Source organism: Sinohyriopsis cumingii, chromosome 16, assembly GCF_028554795.1.
Source record: "Sinohyriopsis cumingii isolate HCF-2022 chromosome 16, ASM2855479v2, whole genome shotgun sequence".
Classification (NCBI taxonomy): Eukaryota; Metazoa; Mollusca; class Bivalvia; order Unionida; family Unionidae; genus Sinohyriopsis; species Sinohyriopsis cumingii.
Genome location: NC_142976.1, coordinates 84,872,602 through 84,884,774, shown reverse-complemented (window position 1 = coordinate 84,884,774; position 12,173 = coordinate 84,872,602). Strand labels below are relative to the sequence as shown.

At 33.2% G+C, this 12,173-nt stretch overlaps 2 long non-coding RNA genes across 4 annotated transcripts; one reads left to right on the top strand and one right to left on the bottom strand.

The window, feature by feature from the left end:
- The first annotated feature begins 1,278 nt into the window (after positions 1 to 1,278).
- Positions 1,279 to 7,339, top strand: LOC149780935 (uncharacterized). 3 transcript variants are annotated; one of them, XR_016415175.1, is made up of 6 exons: positions 1,280 to 1,549; positions 2,389 to 2,545; positions 3,338 to 3,440; positions 3,814 to 4,048; positions 4,462 to 4,592; positions 5,212 to 7,339. It is a non-coding gene; the product is annotated as an uncharacterized LOC149780935 (long non-coding RNA). The 3 variants fall into 3 exon arrangements; XR_016415176.1 differs by having other exon boundaries at positions 1,293 to 1,549; positions 4,428 to 4,592; XR_016415174.1 differs by having other exon boundaries at positions 1,279 to 1,549; positions 4,462 to 7,339.
- Positions 5,724 to 12,152, bottom strand: LOC149780934 (uncharacterized). The gene is made up of 3 exons (XR_016415177.1): positions 11,707 to 12,152; positions 10,683 to 10,822; positions 5,724 to 6,033 (listed from the first exon to the last, which is right to left on the bottom strand). It is a non-coding gene; the product is annotated as an uncharacterized LOC149780934 (long non-coding RNA).
- Between the last annotated feature and the right edge of the window lie 21 nt (positions 12,153 to 12,173).

The window sequence follows — 12,173 nt, the reverse complement described above, 5'->3', positions numbered from 1 at the left end:
AAAAGCAATTGCAAGGAGGGTGATTAAATCTACAAACATAGAAACTGGTGAAGAGAAAACGTTTCAATCAATGAACGCGGCTGCGAAATATTTTGATATTAACTCGCGTGTGGTAAAATACATCGCAGATAATATAACCAAATCTACCTTATCAAAAAAATATAAGCAAAAAATTATTTTCCAATATTGTTAATGAGATAAACTATCATCACTAGCAAGTAATTAACTTAGAATTATATTTATTAGCTATTTATTTAATTTTATTTATTTTGGGTCTGTATTGTACTGGTATACTACTTATTTTTTATTTACGGTCATAATTAGTCAATTAACCATCTACGTCGTAATAGAGGTTCATGGGGATATATTTTTTGATTTAAATAAATATATACTGTATAATAATGAACTACGAAAATATTAATGATATTATTTCTGCTATTAAAAAATTGAAAAAAATGGAATGAACTAAATCCTGAAAAAATAATTTCTGATTTTGAAATTTTACAAGAACGTAAAAATCAAGGGATACACACACTATCATCCGAATACAGGTTCATAAAACGAATTCAGGCGGCGATGTTTCAGTCGCTAGCTACTATAGAAGATGATCAAGTGAAGGAATTCGTTCCTCTTTCTGCTGCAGTAGAAAAAATTAGATCGGAGTTATCCTACGAATACGAGGCAAAATAAATAATTAGTACTCATATAAGGCAATTAAGAAAAATTATGTCAGCGAGTAACTTCGTTACTGCTGAAACGACCGAGCACGTGTAATATTTTATTTTATTTGTCTGAAATATATTTATTTTTTTCTGAAATATTTTATTTTATTTTATCAGAAATATTTTATTTTTTTATCAGAAATTTTTTTTCTGAAATATTTTATTTTATTTTATATTATTCAGAAACATTTTATTTTTTCTGAAATATTTATTTTTTCTGAAATATTTTTTTATTTTATCAGAAATATTTTTTTTAATCAGAAATATTTATTTTATTTCTGATCAAAGATCTATGATCAAAAATCATTACGATAAAAGTCTTTACAGGAACAATAGTGCAGAGTGTTTGTAATTTTGTGAATGCTACAGATCATGTAACTAGTGAAATGTGTCGACTTATAAGCTGAAATAATTCAAAATAACCGAGAGTTTGAGAAGATTAAATTGGGCAATTGATAAATAAACGAGAGAAAATGAATTTTTGTGGGGTCCCGCTTTAATTGAAACTTGTCGGTCACGAACTGTTACGGAAGCCTCACGTGACCACAAAAACGTATACGTCATCTTCGTCCAGTGGGCGGGTTATGAGTCACGTGGTTGTAATTTAAATATCTACCATAAACAAAAATGGCGGACACACGTGAGAGTCAAAAACGTAAAGGTCGCCCGCGCTTGTCGCTTTCCGAGAAGAAACGTTGAAAAACTGTCTGAGAAACCGAACGGGACTTATCAAGGATTCGTCTTGGGGACCAGTGTGTTCGATGGTGAGCATTGATGTAAGAGTTAGGACTGGCATCAGGCACTGAAATGGCGAAGTTGTTGGACAGGTAAGCCAATGTCTGTGTTATATGGTGATACACATTAGTTTCCCCAGAATCAAGTGACTGTGATGTCTATGTATAAGTGTTCTCCATTTTTCAATATCTTATTCCTACTGTATGTTTGAAAGTACACTGTTTTATTAATACAATGTTTGCACAAGGACTTGCTTTGTGATATGTCCAAAATAGATGTGATCGTCTGATCAATATTTCACTCGGTGACTGCACTGTATGTATTGTATGTTGGGATGGAATATATTATTTACTTTTTATAACAGCGTGCTCATAAAGGTCATTTTGTACACCTGTCAATTATCTTCGTGAGACAGGTTGTTTTTTTTTTAAATTCGGCGAGGGAACTTAGATACATTTACAAGCGTTATCATTATTTATATCATATATATCCCACCCTCTCTCTCTCTCTGTCTCTCTCTCTCTCTCTCACCCCTTAGATTAATGTGGCATGCACATTACTTGCATTAAAGTTTAATAACCTTATCATGTAAACGTGATGGAACAAATAATAAGATTTTATTGTACATCTTTCATCTCCTAGTAAATCTATTATAAAGCACTGTATTGACTACAATTACAAAAGGATCTCTAGTCATGATAGGAAAGGATGTTGTAGTGCTACCAGAATATATGGCTGGCAGATTGTTATCAGTTAAAGTTTTGAGTGGCAGTCAAGTTAGTTTTATTGATGTGGATTTTTTTTAAGATCTATTATTATGTATTCTTGCTTAAATGAAGTATTTCAGTTCTAAGTGTTTAACACAGTGCACAAAGAAACAGATTTAAAGCATAACATATAATACAAATGAATATTTAATTCATATTTTAAGTTACAAAGAATATAGCAAAAGATGAACCCAAGCATACAGAACTGATGGCCAGTACATTTTCTTGCTTCACATCAACACTTGGCCAAGTGCTTTTGCAACATACTGAGAGAATGAAGACACCTTCAGTATCTGAAGTATTTGCTACTGAATCAGGAAGGTAAAAATGACAATTTCTTGCAGATTTTTTGTGTGTGGGTGGGGGTTGTCTTACAATTGTCATTCTGCTGAAAAAAATGATGTAACAAATGCAATGCTGATAAAGGACATTATTATAACTGCCAGCAGGTTTAGTTCTCACTTCATTCTTTTCTTAGTTTGAGTTCGAAAAAAAACCTTGAATTTCGCTTTCTCAGAAGTGGGGTTGGGTATTTCAACTGTGCCACTTGATGCATAGAAAAAGGCATAATTTGAACTGTCATTGTTTTGGTTATGCAAAAAGTTCCGGTATACTGTGCTGGCTAACCCAATAATGACAGCTGGGTTTTTTTTCCCACTCAATACTTAGAGGACCAGTGATTATATATTGAAATTGTGTCTACATGCCTCATATGCTTTCTTTATGCCGTTTCCCATTTATACATGTATCTATGTCCCACATGCAGTTCTTGCTAACACCCTCTTCCCATCTATCCACTTAGCTCATGATGAATGCACATAAGACATATTTAATTTAAAAACAAAATACTGAGAAACAGTTGAAGTTTGTTTTTGGAAAGCACTGGCAGTTCATTAGAACTTGATTCATTAGGACTGGTGATATAACTTATTTAGGATTTAATTTACAATCTGTAAGTTCTTTTTAAATTTCATTTTTTATTCTTGGGAATTAAATGACTTGTTGGTTTTCACTCTTTACTGTTATAAAACTTTTGGAATTGAAAAGCTGTTACTGTTTTGATGATTGCTCTTCATGCATTTTTAACTTTATTTTATCTACCTACTTTTCAAGGTTGCCAAACAAATGGATAATATGGCTTTATTGCAATGGTCCCAAGACATGAACCAGTTTTGGTTTTCATGCAAGACTGCTAGCAGCTATGGACAATTTTTTTGTGAGTTTTCAGTTCTTTTATTTAAAACATATATGTAAACATTTGTATACTTTTGCATGAAATCAAAATTACAGTGCATAATCCTTATCTTCTGATTTCTTTTAATGTATTTTTTATCCATATATATTCATCACCAAATCTTCTAGGTATGTAGTTTATTAAAAGTAATTTATTTGAAATTCATAGTAATGTGGAATATTGAAGGAACAATGATCTGAGGAAAATTTGAATCATGCTACGCTAACTATTAGCCAGTTCTATAATGTAGCTTTCACTTTATGATATAAATCAAGTTGTCTTATCAATATGGGGTCACCATGACAAAAGAGACCAGCTTTAGGTGCTAAAGGTATTGATTGTGGAATTCTTTCAGAGTATCTTGAGGAGTGTCCTAAATCACATCACCAATACACATGAGTAGATCCTCTCACATGGCCAAGGCATTAATTAATAAATGTCTTCATGAACCTTACCTGGAGAATGAAGAGCTGACAAAGCCTTGGCTTGATGAAGATGATCCCAAGAAGAAAGCCAAAGTGCTGAAAACTTTGGCACAGGTGCTCTTGGACCAAAGGTTCCTAAACAGTGGAGTATTACTTAAATTTCAGGTATACCATTTCAGGATTGCAACAATTGCATGGTATTTAAAAGAAAAATGTGAAGACCACTTTAAATATTTTTATTCTCAACTAAATAATAAATTACTGTATATATTTACCATTTGAAGATCTGAATAAGTTAGAATTCATAAGATGTGTGCACATGATACATGTATAGTGACTCTCCTTCTCAAGTCTTTGGTAATTTCAGTATAATACATGCACATCAGGTATAAACAATTCCATGAGACTCTATCAATAAACACTTCAGTAAAGATTTTATGTATGCAAAAATTACCAACAGTAATAATTATTTAATAATTGTATTAATTTGTTAGCAGATTACAAATAACACATGTTACAAGATACATGTTTTTGATAATTGCAGAAGCACTGCTGAGCTTGAAGTTTTTCATCAGCAGATCATGATGTACAGTGCCAAGAGATTTTCATACATCCCTCCTGTGTACAGGATTAGGAATGAGCTAGCTGCTTTGGATCACAATATACATAGTGGCTGAGGTGTAATGAGAAACAAAGAAGGGGAGACAGTGTAAGCTTGTTTCACTACAGGACATTAGAAATAATTTTATATATTGATTGTGCATTATGATCCCTGCCTGGAGATCAGACGAATGGAGTATTATTCACATGTACAAGTCATGAAAACTTTGTATTAGATACAAGTCATTTTGCAACAATCGGCACACATTTATATTTGTGGTAAGGAATCTTAATATTTTCATGCATACAGATCTTGTAATTAGTATTGTTATATTCTGGTGGATATTTATTTTTATTTGAGCAATGCAAGTCTAATAATTAGATCCAGTGATATGTATAGCACTTTCCCAGGGGACTGACACACTTTATTAAGGATATATGGGGTTTATGGAATGTCCTCAGGACATTTGGGGTAGATGCTGTCATCATGATGATTACTAGCTAATACCTGTTCATGAAAACATGTTGCTTTCTGAAGGAATGGGCAAAAATGCATCCTGTCTCACATAGTATTTTGTGGATAGAACCAATAAGAACAAAAACAAACCCTCAACAACTCCTTCTTGGGAACTGATCATGAGGCTCTAATATTGGGTAAAAAGTTAATATGGGTTAGCATGGGGATGCTTGTCACACATATTAAGAAAATAAAATTTTCTTTAAAACAGGCATCGATGTTACAACAAAAAAAAAGCGGTGGATGGTCCGTCTACCCTTGCAAGGAAAAGAAAACATCCCCACTTCAGGGAGCTTATAAAGAAAACCCTTATCTGTCAATTTGAGGGAAAGCAGGGTATGCAGAGGAGAAGAGAACTAAAGGAAGATGATCCCAGGAGAATTTGTAGAAACCTGGCACCTCAAGAACCACCATCAACTCTAGTTTTGGTGTGGTGAAGGAGATCTCTCGATTTTAGTTACGTAAAATATGAAACAGTGTCTGATATATGGAGGTGTCAGCTAAGGCAGATTACACTTTATATAATATCCTGAAATATCAGTAGTTGAAATTAAAATAATGTATAATATTGTATCTGCAGTTGCTGAAAACTTTTTATATTGATTATTTATGATCGTGCCCACATTGTTTATAGGCAGAAATAGACTGGTGTTAAAAAAAAATCTGAAAGCATTATTATTTGATGCAATATTATGTGCATTTATAAGAAAACAATGAATAAAATCAATTGTATTCATTTAAATACAAACTCATACATGCAAGAAAGTGTTTAAGTTCATGCAAGCCTAGAGGGGATGAAGCCAGTGTATTGTCCATCTGGATATTTGTCATGTATCTGCCAGAAACAGCAAGAGGGAATTACATGTCTCTGTCCAGACCCCAACCTTCCATGTTGCCGTAGTATGAACTGCCTATAGGTAGCATGACTGTTGGCACTCATCAAGTCAACTTTATCATTGAGGACAAGAACATTTCATCTGTACATCCTGGACAAGGCAAGTACAACCTCATCAAGGATTAGATCTTGAAAAATCTGAAAAATTATTCCAATTGTAATATGCTATTTCTAAAATGTAAAAAAATATATTTTAAGAAATAATAGGAGCATGCTCTTATTCAAATGTCATTCATCTTCGATCAGCAAATTCCACTGTGAAATACACGTGGATCAAAACTGCACATGGTTTTTATTTTGACATGAACACTGAGAGTTCCATCGCAACTAGAACTGATAGTTTATGTTAAGATGGACAGCTCAAAGTTTTTGGGGAGCATTTCTAGAAGTCAGAGACTCCTGCATTGGGATCAAATAGGAATGGCTGATTGCAACTTAGATTTGTTTAGTATAGTGAGGTACCCACATTGAAATCAGGTAATGAAAAGAATCTCCTCAATGAGAATTGTAAATTAAAACAAAGTCCTTGTCATTTGCATATGTATGCATGTCTGTTTTTGGACGGCTTACAATTTTAAAATTCTTTCACAGTGGTTGCAAAGAAATAACATTTACAACAATCATGTATGTACATCAATTATCAATCTTTGAGAGTCCACCTTGGAAATGGAATTCATTGTAAATGTTGTATTGTAAGAGTAACTATCAAAGTTTTAATTCTGTTTGTAAATTGATGCAGTATTTTGATTTTATTGGTACAAAGTGCAAGTTGTACATTCATTGGCATGTGCTACACATATCCTGTATACAGAAAGAGGTTTTCTGTAATGTAGCCAACATACCTGTCAAGTTATTCATACCTTTTGTGATATACATTTTGTACATAAAAATTTTAAGCTTTGGCAATAACACGCTATAGGAATATATAAAAGTTATTGAAAGAATTAAAGAAATTTCAAAATTGCCATTGAATCAAGTAAATTTGTTATACAGAAATCATTTGCAGTATTCACCAGTTCAAAGGTGGAAACATTGAATGCCAAGCAGACTGGGCAATTAAAATTCATACCCAAAAATGTTATATCAGATATGAAGAGAAAAAAAAGTTTCTTGCAAGCCTTCATGTTAGTCTTAATTCTGGATAAATAAAACAATTTAGGATTATTAAGTCCTTATGTTTATCATGATATTGCATATATAGTATTATCTTAACATATTTTGGGGCTTTAGAAATACACATTAAGGCATGCATTATATTTAAAACAGAAGAATAAAAGTGGTATTTATTTCACAAGACTTAAATGGCTATATGAATTCTGTACATGTCTAATTTTAAAAAAAAAACTGCAATCTAGTCAGGTCTAATTGCTGAACTCCAAAGTAAGATTGCATAGACTTTTTGTTCCCATTTTGTATTTTAAAAAAATAAAACAAATAAATGTATTACTTACGTTGGTTTATTAATTAAATTGAAAAAAGAGCAAGTTGACCTTAATAGTATTGAATGTTTGTATGCCACTAGCGTTAATCACTAATACCTATATATGAAATGATTTTAGCTAATCTACCTTTAGGCCCTCATACAAATGAATTTATCTATTTTAAGTGTATCTCTGAAGCCGCTGTATATATTGGTTTGGAAGAAGGAAATAGAGTTGGCATTTCTAAAGTCAACTGGAATACTATTCCAGAGCAAAGTTCCAGAGTACTGGAAACATTTTTTGAATAATTCCTTATTTGGTTTGGGAATTTTATACTGTTTGGTAGACATGGATCACAGTTGTGGAGTATTACCAGGTAGCCTATACTTGAATAGTGATTGTAAATATTCAGGAGCACTATTATTGGATATCATGTACATTACTTTGGCTTTTCTCAACCGGATTCAGTCTTTAATAGGTAACAATTTTAACTTACCAGCTAAAATTTTCCTTTCTTACTTTCTGGATTGATATAGCTTGAATGCACTTGTTTTAAGATGTGCCAGCTTTGCTATGATTTTATCATTTGAATTACTCCACACTGTGTTACAGTAGTCTAAATAGGGTTGTATGTAACTGTTATAAAATAGTTTTCTGTATCTTATCCTACTGAAAAACTTGAATTAACTTTTTTACTGACATGTTCAGTCCATGATAGGTTATTATCTACCAAAATACCAAGTAGTCTATCATGACAAACCATTTGCAAATTTGTATCCTTCCATGTCAGACATAGTTCATCACTACCAAGATTTGTTCTTTTTTGCCATGTTGAGATAAGTAATATTTTAGTTCTTCCAGTATTTACCACTATGCCATTGCATGTGCACCAGTTGTCTAGTTTGTTTAGGGCATCCTGTGAATAAATTTATAGTTTGTGCTTTGTGTTTTGGATGTCTGACAAGGTTGTATCATCTGCATAGAGATCTGTTGATGAAATTGAGTCCCTTAGTAAAAAGTGGTAGGCCATCAATAAATAGTATCAATAGTAATGGACCTAAAATTGAACCTTGTGGTACTCCATATCTAATTGTTCCAGGTTCCGACAGAACATTATTTATATAAACATGTTGTGTTCTCTCACTTAACTTTGAAGTAAACCATCTAATTGTGCTTTCATCACATTGGTTCATTTTCAGTTTCTTAAAAGAATTTCATGTACACCAACCCATAAACTTTCCTGAAATCTACAAATAAGATCCTATTATTCAACTTTGATCAAGTGGTTGAAGCCATTTATCAGTTAGAGAGATCAAGTCAGTCTCACATGAATGTTTCTGTCTAAAGCCTGATTGAATAGGGTGTAACAGCAACTGTTTCGTTAAATATGACATGAACGAGTCATGGACATGTTTTTCAATCAATTTTGACACGTTTTGGTTGTATTGAAATTGGCTGGTAGTTTTCAGCATCATTCTTAGAACCAGATTTGTGCATAGGCATTACTTTTGCAGTTTTCCATATTTTGGGGACAGATGAGGTTGCAATATTTAAATTGATTATGAATGTTATGCTATCTGAAATAGCTGAGGCAGAAGTTTTAATGAGTGGTGGACCAATCTGATCAAGTCCTGTAGCTTTCTTGATACCAAGTTTACTGAGACATTTTTTAGCAGTTTTTTTTATACCTGTGGGATAGAGAAACATCCCTCCTTAGGGATTTTTCAGTTCATATAGTTGTTTTCTATCACTGGTTCTTTTAACTTAGTGGTAACATTAGTGAAAAAAAATCACTCAAAATATTTGCAATGTCAGTGTCATCAGTGACTTTTGTGTCATTTACCAGAAGTGAGTGAATTTTATTTGTCTGATCTTTGTGTGTTACCCCAATGAATTCACTGAAGACTTTCCAAATGGAGTTTGTGTTACTCTTTGTGTTTTCAAGCATTGATTGATAAAAAGGTTTTTTTTAGCCTTTTCAATCATACTTGTTATGTTATTTCCCCATTCTTGATATTGTGATTGCTTTCCCATAGCCTTCAGTTGGTCTTGTGTCTTCATAGTATCTAGAATTTCAGTAGTAAATCAGTTAGGTTGGATTTCATACTTTACTCAATGTACTTTTAGTGGTGCATGCTTAGAGACTACATTCATAAATCAGTCCACACTTTTAGAAAATTAGAGCTTCACATATGTCATCAAAATTTTGGATAATATTCCATGGAACTTTATATAGGTCATCTTGAAATTGTTATTTACTTCAATTTTGGAAAGATCTGTAAGTGATAGTTTTGTGTGTATTGTTCCTATTTATGTTACATTTAACCTTTCTTGTCAAAAAAGTAGGATAGTGGTCACTAAGACCAACATTTGGTACATTAACATAAGCCACATTGTTTGGTAGGTTGGTATAAATGTGATCAATAAGAGTGCTTGATATTTCTGTTACACTTGTGGGCTCATTTACCAGCTGGACTAGGCCTAATGATTCAAAAAATTCCATCCAGTTACTCCTTATTGGAGTATTGAGTAGGTCCTTAATTACACTGCTGAGTATATATGTTTCTTTCTCCTGTGCATGAACATTTTCTATTTGTTTCAAAGAGTTATGATTCCACATTGCTTTGGAGGAAGGTGACCTATAAATGAAACCAAGTAGGAATGATTCTGCATTATTTTGAGAAATTTCCACCCAGATACTCTCAATTTCATGTGACCCCAAGTCAGGTCGCCTTTCTGCATTTACATCTTGTAATGTATACAAGACCCCCCCACCCCCACCCCCCGCTGTCTCTCTGTCCCTGCATAATGGTTTATTGTAGCCTTGACAGTGAAATAGATTATCATTGTGGTTAGCATTTAATTTGGTTTCAGTGAGTCCTAAAACATGCATATTATTTTCCTTGGAAGACAATATTAACTTAATCTGTTCTATTTTTTTCACTATGCCTTGTACATTTAAGTGACCCATGTTAAAACCTTTTGTATTTAGTTTCATATCAATTATATGTATTTCATCGTGCAATGGGGTACTCTATGAGATTGTTTCCATAATACTTTTACCATTTTGGTATTATATAAGGTGGCCATATAAATGAGGTGGCCTCTGTATTTTCTATGGTATCTGTGCATAGTCTTCCTTTATCAAATCATATTGGGGTGGGGTGTTGAGTAGCAACAAAAAGTAAAGCAGTTTAAACATACATTGTTTGGTAAAATAACTAATCCTTTAATACAAGTATGCATTTTCTAAGTTGTGCAAAACACTACTGACATAGATATTAGAGTCTTTGCCAAATTACTTAGTACCAAACATTTTTCAATATCTATCAATACTTGTTTTGCAAGATATAAATAAACAATTACCCTCATTCTTGTCTGAACTATGTGTAGAGCTTGGTCAGCTCAGTTTTTAGGCTGCACAGCATGTCTTCCTCCTCTCCCCCATCTGGTTTTTCAACTTCTTGCTCCATGACTCATCCTCCCTCTTCCTCTTAAAGGTCGCTCTAGAATTGAGCTTGAAAGTGAGCTGATTTAAGTCTATCTAATGAATTTTAATATGTAAATGTATTTCATAATTTGACAACTAATATATTCATGATTACTTATCAAACTTATAGGAATATAGTGCTAACTTTGGATCAGAAATTAATACATGAGAGGTTGTGATTTGATGGAAGTTTTTTTGGGCTGGATCAGGTCAATTGTTGGGTGGGGTGGGGATCCAAAATTGAAAAAGGGCCCCTACTTTCCTCGAATGGGCACCAAAGCAAAGTCTATGTGTCTATTTACTCAGTGTGCACAATACCCAATAAACATGTCCAAGAATAAAGCTGTGGTCAAACTTCAACTGACAAGTGACTGTACGTTTGTGTGTGTGTACTTTTTTATCATCTGGCCCCGAGTATTGAAGCTAGATTCCATATTGTAGTTGCAGATTTAAAAAAAAAAGAAAAAAAAGCTTATTTAAAACCTTGTGTATGTAAAGTATTAACTTGGAGAAATTCTTTTCCGCTTTGTTTGAAACGTCAGAAAGATGGGTGTTTTGGGGTCCACTGGTGACAATCTGGTTAGAATTTATAAATTTGATTAATGAAATTACTCAATTTTGAGCATTTTTAAATATCCCTGATGCTTTTCATTTATAAAATTGAGTGGTGGGGACGTGAGGGAGTACGAATTCTACTGGGCAAGAAATAGAGTGAGTACCTGTGGGTTTTTGCAATACTGTACAGAGCACGTTGATTTAAATTATTCTCTTACCAAAAAAACTTTGAAATATAACTATAAAAGTAGTTTTACATACATTTCATTGTTTCCTGTCAAAATTAAAATTAGAAAGGAAAAGGATAAGAAGAAAAGAACGAGATCAGAAGAAGATCGTACTCACCGTTGTTGACATTTTGGGCGGTCTCGAAGCGTGGTTGTGTTTTACGTCATTATCTTCAGTGTTTACAATGTGGCCTATAATTATGCAAATTTCGGTCACCGGAATTATGTGTGTTATTCATTCGGGATCTGCCAATCACTGCCGAGCGGGATTTCAACATGGAGACGATAGATTCGTTACTCTACGTACGAAGATTTCAGAGAGCTCGTATTTCATAACGAGAACCCCTACGTACTTGATATTACCCCAGAAATGCCTTTTAAATAGTATTTAATCAGTTGATATACATAAATGTCCCAACATTTTTGCAAGAAAATTCACCCTCAGCTGCACTATTGTGCCTTTAAGACTTTACATGTAGGTTCACAATTAATTCCTCCCCACGCAGGTCAATTAATCGTCCTATGCGGTCGGTGAGTTGGAAATTGATTCTGACAAATACTGATTATGTGTACGTAGATAAACAT